The 12957-nt window shown below is 39.5% G+C and overlaps 1 long non-coding RNA gene across 2 annotated transcripts in view; it reads left to right on the top strand.

Annotated features, from left to right (window-relative positions):
* The first annotated feature begins 9606 nt into the window (after positions 1-9606).
* Positions 9607-12957, top strand: part of LOC126812163 (uncharacterized) — a 37215-nt gene continuing 33864 nt past the window's right edge. Inside the window, exon 1 of one of the 2 annotated variants that reach the window (XR_007675822.2) lies at positions 9607-9857. This is a non-coding gene — a long non-coding RNA (uncharacterized LOC126812163). The remainder of the gene's footprint in view (positions 9858-12957) is intronic. The other variant, XR_007675821.2, reaches the window with a different exon arrangement.

The raw sequence follows: 12957 nt of genomic DNA, 5'->3' as shown, positions 1-12957 counted from the left end.
CAACTAAATTATTTGAAAAGCCTGACGTAAAGCTTTTCAAATGTGACTTGGATTTAAAAATATTTTTGAACCCTTTGGACAAGTAAAATAGCATTTAATGGATAATTTACACAACAGGTAAGACACTAACACATCTAGTACTTAGAATAAGGCTATTTTTTATTTTCTGGAGCTGTGAAGCCAGCAAGAGTGTTATTGTCCCTTTAAAGACTGATTTAGAAAATCAAACTAGCATACTAAATTAGAAAAAAAAATAAAATCTCTAAATCTAACTATACGTGTGAATGGAATCATTTCTTTAATGTCTGAGAATTTTTCTATTTTCATTTTCCCAGTCCAATTGGTCATTACGATAACAGATTGTGTTTTTCAGAAGATGTTTATATACCAGTACCTAGGGCGTTATGTTTAATTTTTTAAAATGTCTATTATTTATGTCTATTCGTTTACAGTTATAAACGGAGAGAGCGAGAAATGGGGTTTAACGTCCACTAGACACATACTAAATCATTTCGGGACTAACATCTGGTTTAATTTTAATACAATAATTTGCTTGCACGTAGGGTTCTTTCGCAGTGGGAGGAAACCGGAAGACCCGAAGAAAACCCACGAGGTTGGACAGGTGACCCTACTCCTTGTCACCTACAGCCAGGTATTCGAAACCACGCCAGTCGACTCAATGACAGACTTTATGATACAGCGCGCGCACGCTAACCATTCAGCCATCCCCCTTAAGATAAAGAGCTGGTCGTTCTTGCATTAGATGCATTATATAAGATACAGATAAAGAACTGTCCGTTGATTTTTCATATGTCTATGGGTTATGTCTAATCCTTTTCGGTTATAAACGATCATTACTGGTCGTTCTTGCTATAATAGTTATAATAAAGATGCATTATATAAAATTTGGAGAAAGAGCCGACCGTTCCTGCTATAATATCCAACCTCGTGGGTTTTCTCGGGGTTTTCCAGCTTCCTCCCACTGCTAAAGAATTATTGAAATAAAGCTGAATCTAGTTTGTCTCTTTCTCTGCTGTACCACTGATAAGTGGATACCAAGTCAGAACTTTCTCGGTGAACACCGGGCGGCAACCCGAGACCTCCAGGCTAGCGAGTCAACGTTTTACTCAGCGAGCTACTGTTGTTCCGAATGTTGCTAAATCTGTATGTGATGTTTGTTTCCCCCCGATGTTACAACACGGTAAGTTTAAAAGAATTAATGCAACCACGTGACCTTGCACGTGCTCAAAGTTATCTGTTTAGTTTTCTCACTCATCTCTCTGAACAAATGGTTTCATTCATGGTTCATATTAAAAACATGTTTTTATGGGTTGTTTCTTTTTCTTTTTCTTTTTTTATTAAAATTTATAATTCTATAAATTACTCTATTGACGTCACTTAGCCTTGAACTTTGTCTTATTTTACTTTTCTAGAATTTTCAAGTTAAAATAAGAAAAAATTGTGATAATCTATTTTAGCGCTCTGAAAGATTTAGTCTCGACCAACAAGTCTTGAAAAGAAACTTCCTGTTGTGTTGTACCTGGTGAGTGAATGAAGACGGAAATGAAATGAAATGAAATCGGGCTTAACGTCCGACGGGAATACACCATACAGTGTGCTATGAGGGACATTTTGAGCGAACACAGGGATCGAACACGGGACCTCCGGGTTAGCGTGTCAACGTCTTATTCACTGACATGGGCGTGGATTTAGGGGGGACGGGGGGTTCTGTCCCCCCCCCCAAGATTTTGATCGCCAGGACAGATTTTCATGTTTATATCCACATGAATGTCCCGTTCTGAAGGCTATCTAACCACTGCCTTGGGTCTCGCCACAGTAATTCATCTTCACGATATCATCCTCCTTAATTGTAGGTAGTCAATTTTACCATATCGTCATCATATTACCCCTTGTTACAGCTTTCATCGAAATAACACTGGTAAACTGTTCGTAATTATTAATTTCGTTTGGTAATGAAAGGTTGCAGGGTTCGTCCGCCCCCCCCCCCCTACAAAAGTTATGACAAATCCACGCCCTTGTTCACTGAGCCACTGTGGACATAGGTCATGCAGTGTGCTATGTATGAGTGGTAATCCAGATGCCAAGGGGTGCTTTATGTGCCTTTATGTGCACGGCACCGTGGACATCGGACCTTGTGTTTCGCCCATCCGATAAATCAAACTTTTTAAAGATGCATCATGCACGATTTAGACAAAGAGCTGGTCGTTATTGCTATAATAGCTTCAAACAGGCATGACAAAGGAATATATTGAAAATTGCACCCAAATTACTATATTCTGAGCGAAGTTACGAATGTTGGAAGTTTTCATAAGAATAGCGTAGTCTCGATTTTCACTGTTACTCCATTGTTACGATAATCAACAAAGTCTCCATTATCCACTTTTTAAATTAAAGTATTAAATGGCGACCGTGTTTCAATCCACTAAAAATCGCGACCATCCAAATAAATATGAATGTGAATAAATGTCTAAATAATAGTTTATATAACATTCGAGGCTGAAAGTGAGACTTGCAATAGACAGATTTAGCTCGTACATAATGTATCTTTAAATGTGATAATGTAGAGAATAAAATGAAATGAAATGGGGTTTAACGTCCTGCTGTTCTGCACCTACTGGACTAATGAAGACGGACATACGTCATGTAGTGTGCTATGGGGGAAACGTGCCCGGACAGCGGCACTATGGCCTACTCTTATATCGAATTCCAACTGTCAAGGGTTCTTTTATGTGCACGCCAATGTGTACACGCCACCTCAGCTATTCGCAACATCCGAACGACAATACATTGTCCCTTACCAAGCCCACCGTCCTGCACCACTGACAAGCGGGAACCACGCCGGAACATCCTGATTAACTTTCTCCATGGGTCAACTCCGTGATGGAACACGGGAACATGTTACAGCAACGTCTGACACACTGAGGAACTACGGCTCCCGGCCAGAGAATAAAACACTTCCTTTTGTCACATTACTCAAATTCACGCCGGGGACCATACAATTATTAGAACACAGAGATAAAAAATGTGTTTATTTAATGACATTCACAATGACCTTCACAATGACCTTTATGTTTCAATATTTTATCAAATTATCGCCGCAAGAAGTAAAATATTCGTGGCGTGTTACGTTAATTTGTTAAATGTCAGTACGCAACAATGTCAATGATTTCTGATAGTTTTGCAAATTGAAATGTGTAGGTTAACAAAGTTTATTTTATCTAGTTGAACATCTCGAATAAATAAGAAGTGACATAAGATGTTCTATAGCTAGATGAGGAGATCTAGAAAGGGTAAATGAAATGCTTTCAGACCCCGAGTACTTCTACTCCTCGAACTCTGGAACACTGTGTTGTTAAAACCATGTATTATATCAAATACAGGAAACTACAACATCTGTGATGGTACATTATGAATTATTATAATATTATGATATCTACAGTCTGAGTTTAACAAGCCTAAAACTCAGACTTAACGGCTGAAACATTACATATTGTCTCTATCCCAGCTTCTAAGCCGAAGTGGCTGTGGGTATGATGTTAACCTCGCTCTTTCTTATATAGAAAGTATAGATGTGTCAGCAATTAGGGCGGGACAGTTACCATTGTTGGGTAAGTGTTTCGCATGAGCACCGTTTTACGTCAACATTATTTTATTTGATTGGATTAATCTGTGCACGAGATGACTGGACGATAGTACACTACTTTAAGCCATTGATCGTGGCAGAAAATGTCTGTGAGTTAGAGTAAGAAACTTGATTCTTACAAAATACCTACTTAGCCGATTTCTCGTTGTCACCCATTTGTTTAACAACTTCAACATATTAAACAGAGCACCTTCAATGAACTAAAATAACCCCTATAGTATTACATGGACAGCTTGTCAGACTCTCCGTCCTTTGCCGCTGAAAATTCCGAGAAACTTTCTCGACCAACACCGGGAGCGAACCCGAGACCTCTAGGCTAGCGAACCAGCGTCTTACTCACTGAGCCAACACGGCCCCATTGGGCTGTTCAAGGTGCGCCAATATTGCCATAACTGCGATTTGTCTAATATATACCTTCAGTTTAAACATACATACATAAGGTGGGCAGTAAACACGTCTAATAGTTTTAATTATCCATCCTGAGAATGCTGTGAGTGCCAATAATTCCAACAATGTCAGACTCTGTGTACTTTTAATTGTTAGGGATTATGTTATAGGTTTGTTTTACAGTCTGGACTAATGGTAATTCCCTGCCATATATCAATAAAGGTTCATTGGTTACATGTGGACAATAAATAAAACACATTCATTTATATCATAAATTAATTAACACAGATCTTATACAGATGTAGAACACTGTCGCTAATATAAGGTAATCAACTTAATTCTCAATACTTAAATATTTCAGATTCGTCGGTTCGCCAGAAAACCGACGATATGTTAAAATGATACGGACAATTCAATGGCCTCTCACAGAACACAATATCCGGCGGTTAATCGCAGTGGTCACCGGTCAAATTATTGTTCTATATTCCAATGACATTGTCAATTTGTCAAGACGTATGCTGCCATTGCAATCTTAAAAAAAAATTACCTATCCGTAATTCAGTAAGAGTTGGTTTTTCATGAGAGTTGAACTAGTTATTCATGAGGGTTGAAGATAACCTCGGTTATCCAGATGTTGTTGAAGTTGACACTATACATTCATATTTTGAAATCAAATTTACAAAGTAAAAAAATTCGTGTATTCTTGATAAAATCACTTGGTTGTTGTATTATACCTAGTCTAATATCAACTGGGGTGGTTTCGAATCCCCGGGTGTACGTGACAAGGAGTAGGGTCGCCTGTCCAACCTCGTGGGTTTTCTCCGGGTCCTCCGGTTTCCTTCCACTGCTAAAGACCCCTACGCGCAAGCGAATTATTGAAATAAAATTAGACCATATGTTAGTCCCGAAATGACCTAGTTTCTGTCGAGTGGACGTTAAACCCCATTTCTCTCTCTCCCTCTCTCTTAAATGTGATTTAATGATATATTTGAACTAAAAACATATTGAAACTAATTTATCCATCAAAAGTTTGCTTTAGGTCCCTCTTACATCATTTTAATCGGAAGAAGCAATCGCGTGTGTCACGTGACTTGACTAGGGGAGAATCAATCCATTTTGGTTTGCATTAGCCGTTAGACCGCAGTCCATTTGCCATAAATATCAAAGCCTAAGTAAATTCTTGGATTATCCTCTGACAACTTCTTGTTCTGTCGTTTAATCGCAGAGTCTACTGGACACTTAACAACCTCAGTGTTCCCACAACGGGGATCGCGTGGCTAAGTGGGTAAGACGCTGGCTCGCTAGCCTGGAGGTCGGGTGTTCGATCCCTGCATTGGCCGAGAAAGTTCATCCAGATTTTCCGGCGTGGTTCCCCCTTGTCGGTGATGCAGGGCGGAGGGCCTGACAAGGACAGCTGTCTAGTCCTTCGGATGAGACGAAAACCGAGGTCCCGTGTATACATTGGAATGCACGTAAAAGATCCCTTGGCAGTTGGAATTTGATATAAGCGTAGGCGATAATGCCGCTGCCCTGGCAAAATGTCCCTCATAGCACACTGTATGGCGTAGGCCCGTCTTCATTAGCCCAGCATAGGAGCAGAACAGTGGGACGTTAAACAACATTTCATTTCATTGTTCCCACAACCATAAGCCATTAGATCAACACATAAGAAGCGCTCCTTACACCACTCAAGCTGACAGGCTGTCAGTTAAGGACTTGGATACAATTTTGTCTTGCGCGCAGCCCACATGTGTTTTTCAAGGAATCCAGTATATTTCTATTAAGACTGGGTCTCAAATTCCCATTCATACCAAAATTGCCATACATTTATTGGAAATAACTACCCGATAAATACGGTCATGGGAATGTATCTTTAAAATTCACTATAGTCGTTAAAATATTTGTCATTTGAATAACTGACAAAATTTAATCTTTAAAATTCACAATGGTCATTAAAATATTTGTCATTGGAATTATTAATGGAATTTAATTACAAATAGAGTACATTTTTGTTTCGCTTCCTCATTCTCGTGTTTACCTGGAATTTAACCTTGTTTACCTTTTATCATTGGCTTAGTGAGGGGTGTTGGGTGTTGGGTATCGGAATGGTTAACGCGTGCACGTTTGATCACTTGTCTGTCATTGAGTCAAGCGGCGTGGTTTCGAATCCCCGCTTGTATGTGACAAGGAGTAGGTTTGCCTGTCCACTCTAGTGGGTTTTCTCCCGGTCCTCCGGTTTCCTCCCACCGCTAAAGACCCCTACACGCTAGCGAATTGTTGAAATAAATTTGAACCATATGTTAGTCCCAAAATGACCTAGTTTGTGTCGACTGGACGTTAAACCCATTCTCTCTCTTTCTCTCTCGATTAGTGAGAGCGGCGCGATCTCACTAACCAGCCGTGGAAGTTCTCGGAAATTTTCTAGCATGGTTCCCCCTTGTCAGTGGTGCAGGACGAGCGTACGAGGTCCCGTGCACACATTGACATGAACGTTAAAGAACCCTTGAAATTTGTACATCGAAACAAGAGTGTATCGTGCACTTACAAGAAGAACTCTTTATGGTTAGAATACGACTTGGAGTAGACCGAACTTCCGCTGTCCAGACAAACTGTAACTCATATTATAGGACTAGACAATTCCCGTCTTTATAAGTTTGTTTGATGTTAAACCTCTTTTCATTTCAGTAGCCGATACAATTTTTTATAGCCGGTATAAACATATCTTCACCACTATAGATATTTGATATACACATTAATGCATGTATTTAGTTTCACCAGATTAGTAATATATATGTTTTAACGCCTTCTTCAACCCCTTTTTATTGTTGTTGACAACATGTGAGGTCGCTTGTCCAACAGCGAGGTATTTTATGGTTTTTCATTTTATCGTCCTACTTGAGCACTTTGTGTTACAGAGCATAAATATGCATATACCTCGAGCTATTCAACGTAGGCTATTTTGTTAGCCAAATTAACACAAGAACAAAAGAAATATAAATAATGAAAGTCAGAGAAAAACAAATGGAATAATAGTTCTGTATAACATAAAGTGGGTCATATTAAGATTATGTAATAGCATAACACTAAGACTAGAGATGTGTTTACAATATGTAATATGAAATGAAGTGAAATGGAGTTTAACGTCCTACTGTTCTACTCCGAACTGGGCTAATGAAGACGGGCATATGCCATACAGTGTGCTATGAGGGAAATTTTGCCCAGACAACAGCCTACTCTTATATCGAATTCCAACTGTCAAGGAATCTTTTACGTACACGCGAATGTGTACACGGAACCTCGGTGTTTCGTCCCACCCGAACGACTAGACAGCTGTCCTTGTATCACTGACAAGGGAGAACCACGCCGAAAAATCTGGATGAACTTTCTCGGCCAATGCAGGGATCGAACACCCGACCTCCAGGCTAGCGAGCCAGCGTCCTACTCACTTAGCCACGGTGACCCCCCTGTAATAGTATAAGACTATATGATCAGAGATACAGTGGGTGAGAACTATGTTAGAATCTGTAATAACATAACACTACCTGTAGACATCAACCGGGATTATGATGACGGTGATCATAAAGCGTGTTATTATTTGCACAAAAAGGAACACGGTGGGTTAAAAACGATTTAGTTTCAGTTGGTGAATTTACATACCAGTAGTCGTACCTTTTGACTTTAATAAAAAAAATTCTAACCGTAAAAATAATATTCTATGTGGTTTTTAATTAGTGTCTGTATTTCTGTATTTTCTGGCAAAATCTCTCCCTTCCCCCTCTCTCTCTCTCTCTCTCTCTCTCTCACACACACACACGCACACACACACACACACATCGTTTGTATGTTTAATTTTTGTATACCTCCCCCCTCTCTCTCTCTCTCTCTCTCTCTCTCTCATCGTTTATAAATTGTATGTTTGTTTCTTTAGACCTCGTTGAATTGTTGCAAACATACGATAAGACCAAACACCCCTTAAAAACTTGAATAAAATGGTAAATGGTATTGGTAATAAAGTGTTGAAGTATTTATTGCATGCTTTAAACGTCGGTTATGCTATTACAATAAGTGTTGTTAGCATGTTAAATATATATTTAATGGATATTCATTATGTGCTCGTTTAGCCGAAAACATTGACTGTAAGTAGACACCGTTAGGACGAACAACTTAAAGGAAGAGAGAAATGAAAAATGAAATGAAATGGGGTTTAACGTCCTACTGTTCTGCTCCTAACCTGGGATAATGAGGGAAATTTTGCCCGGGCAGCGGCACTATCGCCTACTCTTATATCGAATTCTAACTGCCAAGGGATCTTTTACGTGCACGCTGACTAGACAGCTGTCCTTGTCAAGCCCTCCATCCTGCATCACTGACAAGGGGAAACCACGCCGGAAAATCTGGATGAACTTTCTCGGCCAATGCAGGGATCGAACACCCGACCTCCAGGCTAGCGAGCCAGCGCCTTACCCACTTAGCCACGTGATCCCCCTTAAAGGAGCTAAATCGCTAATATTTGGTACCTAGAAATTGACACAAATTGGTTGCAACGCATATAATAATGTAATTAAATATATATAAACTGATTTACTCTTAATTTCAAATCTGTTATGACAGGCAAAATACGCCAGAAGTCTCCATCGAATGGTAATCTCTAGCGTTTTTTAATTCTAGTCTACATAGTATTTATTACACATGCTCTCAAGGTAAGAATAGGACGTCACCGTTTGACATGACTTCGAGTCCCTTGAAACGCATTATAGTACACGATTCGTGTAGCAATGGTAAAATGTTTTTTTTGTATTAAATATTGGATATCAGAAGCCAATCTTTTCCCGGTAAGACCACAACATCAATGTTAATTTAAATTGACAAATAATTCGTGTTTTCAATGTCTAGATGATATTGAGTAAGAGACTTAGCTACTTTAATTTCGGGGGGGGGGGGATTGGATGGCCGAATGGTTAGCACGTGCTTGCTGTATCATAAGGCCTGTCATTGAGTCAACGGGTGTGGTTTCGAATCCCTGTCCAACCCCGTGGGTTTTCTCCGGGTCCTCCGGTTTCCTCCCACTGCTAAAGACCCCTACGCGCAAGCGAATTATTTAAATAAAACTAAACCATATGTTAGTCCCGAAATGATCTAGTCTGTGTCGAGTGGACGTTAAACCCCATCTCTCTCTCTCTCTCTCTCTCTCCCCACTTTAATTTTCAGTTCTCTGGGGCATCTTGGTATATAAATAACCACTTGAATCACGTGAAAGGTGTGTTGTTTAAATTTAAAACTGTAGAACTAAAAGCTTTTCAACAGCACAACCAAATATTTTGTTAAAGTAAAAGTATTTTTTTCGAAGAAATAAGAAAGAACATATCTATTTTGTGTTCCTCTCATGTTCATACTGGCGTGCGCGTAAAAGATCCATTGGCAGTAGGAATTCGATATAAAAGTAGTCCGTATACCGCTGACCGGGCAAAATTCCCCTCATAGCACACTGTATGCCGTATTATCGCAGTTGGAGCAGAACAGTAGGGCGTTAAACCCCATTTCATTTGATTCGATTGTGTGTTCGTTTAGCCGAATCGACTGGCGGTTAGAGTGTGTATTTAAACACAGTGTGGGAAGATTTGATAGCGTTATTATTAGGCTTCTCTCTCTTCTACTCCACGCGTTGTACCTCTAGTGAAATCAGCCACAACACGCATAGACCGCTTTAACACTTTTAACAATATTTGACTTTGCTCGGATTATCCATATAATCAAAGGATTACTGATTCCGGATTAATTATCTTATTGGATAAAATCTTCATCACTGGTAAATAATTTTAATTTATATACTTAGCTAGCCAGAAATATAATGACATATGTTGTTATATATATAATTATTTGTATATAAGAGTATTGCGGATAGTGATGCAAATGCAAACTAGATATATGGGTATAAATGACATTAGTTGTTTTGAACCAGGTATGTTTACTTTGAAATGAAATGAAATGGCATTTAACGTCCTACTGTTCTGTACCGACTGGGCTAATGAAGACGGGCATACGCCATTTCGTGTGCTATGAGGGAACCTTTGCCCGGACAGCGGCACTATGGCCTACTCTTATATCGAATTCCGACTGCCAAGGGATCTTTGACGTACACGCCAATCTATACACGCTTCCTCGGTTTTTGGTCCAATCCGAATTACTAGACATCTTTTTTTGTCAGGCCCTCCGTGCTGAACAACTAACAAGGGGAAACCACGTGGGAAAATCCCGATGAACTTTCTTAGCCAAAGCAGGGATTGAACATGCGACCTTCAGGCTAGCGCGCTAGCGTCTAACCTACTCAGCCGCCGTGGCTCGATGTATACTCTGCCTCGTACATGATACTATATAATCATTTATATTAAAGAGCATGACGAATATTGATAGCTATGCTAACTACATGACGGGCCATACGTGACATTATATATTGTAGCACTTTGGCTCGTACATAACACTCGGCGACATTTTAAGATATTAATTCATGAGATGCAAAGTTTAGTAAAATACCCCAATGGCAGAAGAGTGCGAGGGGATAATTTATTTGTATTTTTTTTTCTTTGCTGTTTTTCTCCCCTAAATCACATTAATTTCTGAGGTAATGACAATACATTCTTTGTAAAATGAAACGCCTTAAGAACTGAAATATATTGAAGGAAAATATGTGTGTAGAGCCATGTAGACTGTTTACTTCAACTAAATATTTAATCTCTATAAGTCCTGTCACGTTTATGTGAATTCAGACGTGCAGACAAATTCTTTAGTCTGATTCTACAATTTCAATGTGATGCGAGAGAGAGAGGGAGAGAGAGAGAGAGAGAGATATTTCAATTTTATTTAAATTATTCAGTTGCGTGAAGGGGTCTTTAGCAGCGGGAGGAAACAGGAGGACCCATAGAAAACCCACAAGGTTAGACAGATATTACGGACCTTGTCTAATCGATTTAATATCTCAACCAGTCGACCGTCTACAGAGTCGGTTTATATAATTTCTACCACATTTGACGCCAGAAAAAAAGGTTGCAATAGACAGATTTAGCACTTACATAATGCATCTTTAAAGGGCGAATATCTCTATTGTTTAAAGAACTAGTCGAAAATGGTTCTACATGAACTCATTAATATAAGAGGCATGTATATAAAGTGATTTATATCCAATATTTAATTGAAATTTCTAATCAATTATGTTCGGTGAAAAACGCGAAATTGCGCCGGTTTAGTTCGTTCTATACATTTTGCTTTGTTTTCTTTTATATTATTTTATTCTTTTTTTCTGTCGTTTGTGAATCAGCCATTTTTAATTACATCCGCATTGTCTTCTGTGCTATTTTTTTCGTTGGTGATTACAAATGGCGCTTGGAATCATTATGTCCATACAATACACGACCCGTGTAGTGATTTTAAAATATTCATTGGGACTTAAATATTGGATATTTTCACGCTAAGATGAAATTGATTCAAATGGACCAATATTGAATTGTAATACGTGTTTTTAATTTCCAATACTATGGGTAATATTAAGTTAGAGGTTTAGCTTCTTTATGGAAGCGGGGTGGTTGGATGGCCGAATGGTTATCACATGCACGTTGTGTCATAAGGTGTGTCATTGAGTCAACTGGCGTGGTTTCGATTCCCCGGTTGTACATGTACGTGACAAGGAGTAGGGTCGCCTGTCCAACCTCGTGGGTTTTCTCCGGGTCCCCCGGTTTCTCCCCACTGCTAAAGACTCCTACGCGCAAGCGAATTATTGAAATTGAACTATATGTTAGTCCCGAAATGACATAGTTTGCGTCGAGTGGACGTTAAACCCAATCTCTCTCTTTCTCTCTCTCTCTCTCTTTCACCCCCCCCCCCCCTTTATATAAGTTATAAAATAGCATGGGTAATACTGAGTTAGAGGCTTAACTCCTTATAGAAGTTATAAAATATATATTTTATAACCCCTGTGTGTTGGTGTAACATTACTAGTTATTATAACCAGTGACAGGGTGTTAGAATTACTAACCTTACCGTGACATCTAGATAACCTCATTTTAATCGTCTCGCCTTTTACATGTTAAACTGCACAGTTTATAATAGTTATTTATTACATCAAACTATCAGTTGTTATTTATTGTTAATCTATAAAACATTGTCGGTACGAGTATGAGGGTTTGATCACGTAACGATCACAGGCCAGTCACCTCTACATGTGTAGCAGTGCCGTGGATACCGAGTGAATCGTCTCTCTATAATTATGTGTAGCAGTGTGTTCGTCGTCTCTCAACTGCGATCTCCAGTTCAATATCTTTTATCTTTTCGGTTTAAATGAAACGGTGTTTAGCGTGTATGTGTGGGTGTGTGTCTGTGTGTGTGTGAGAGAGAGAGAGAGAGAGAGAGGGAGAGAGAGGGTTAGTCATTTCAAGACTAACATGTGGTTCAATTATATGTCCTTAATTCGCTTGCGTTTAGGGGGTCTTTACCAGTGGGAGGAACCTAGGAAAAATCCACGAGATTGGACAGTAGACCCGACCTCTTGTCACGTACAAGGGGAGAATCGAACCCATGCCACTTGACTCAATGACAGACCTAATGATGCAACGCGCACGCGTTAACCATTCGAACCCCCTCCCTCGGAGTTTAACGTCCTACTGTTTTGCCTGCACCTACTGGGCTAATGAAAAGCAGCTTACGCCTAGATTTGCAGCAGTGTGGTGGCTGTCTTGTTATGCGGTTCGTCTCTCCACTGCGATCTCAAGTTCCATATCTTTTCATCTGAAATGAAATAAAAGGAAATAGTGTTTAAGCGTCCTTCTGTTCTGTACCTACTGAGCTGTGTGGTGGCTGTATTTTCATGCTGTTCTTCTCTCTAATGCGATCTCAAGTTTTCAACCGTCTCCATTAGC

This window comes from Patella vulgata, chromosome 2 (assembly GCF_932274485.2).
Source record: "Patella vulgata chromosome 2, xgPatVulg1.2, whole genome shotgun sequence".
Lineage (NCBI taxonomy): Eukaryota > Metazoa > Mollusca > Gastropoda > Patellidae > Patella > Patella vulgata.
The sequence above is the reverse complement of the archived record's forward strand: the minus strand, read 5'-3'. Positions and strand labels throughout refer to the sequence as shown.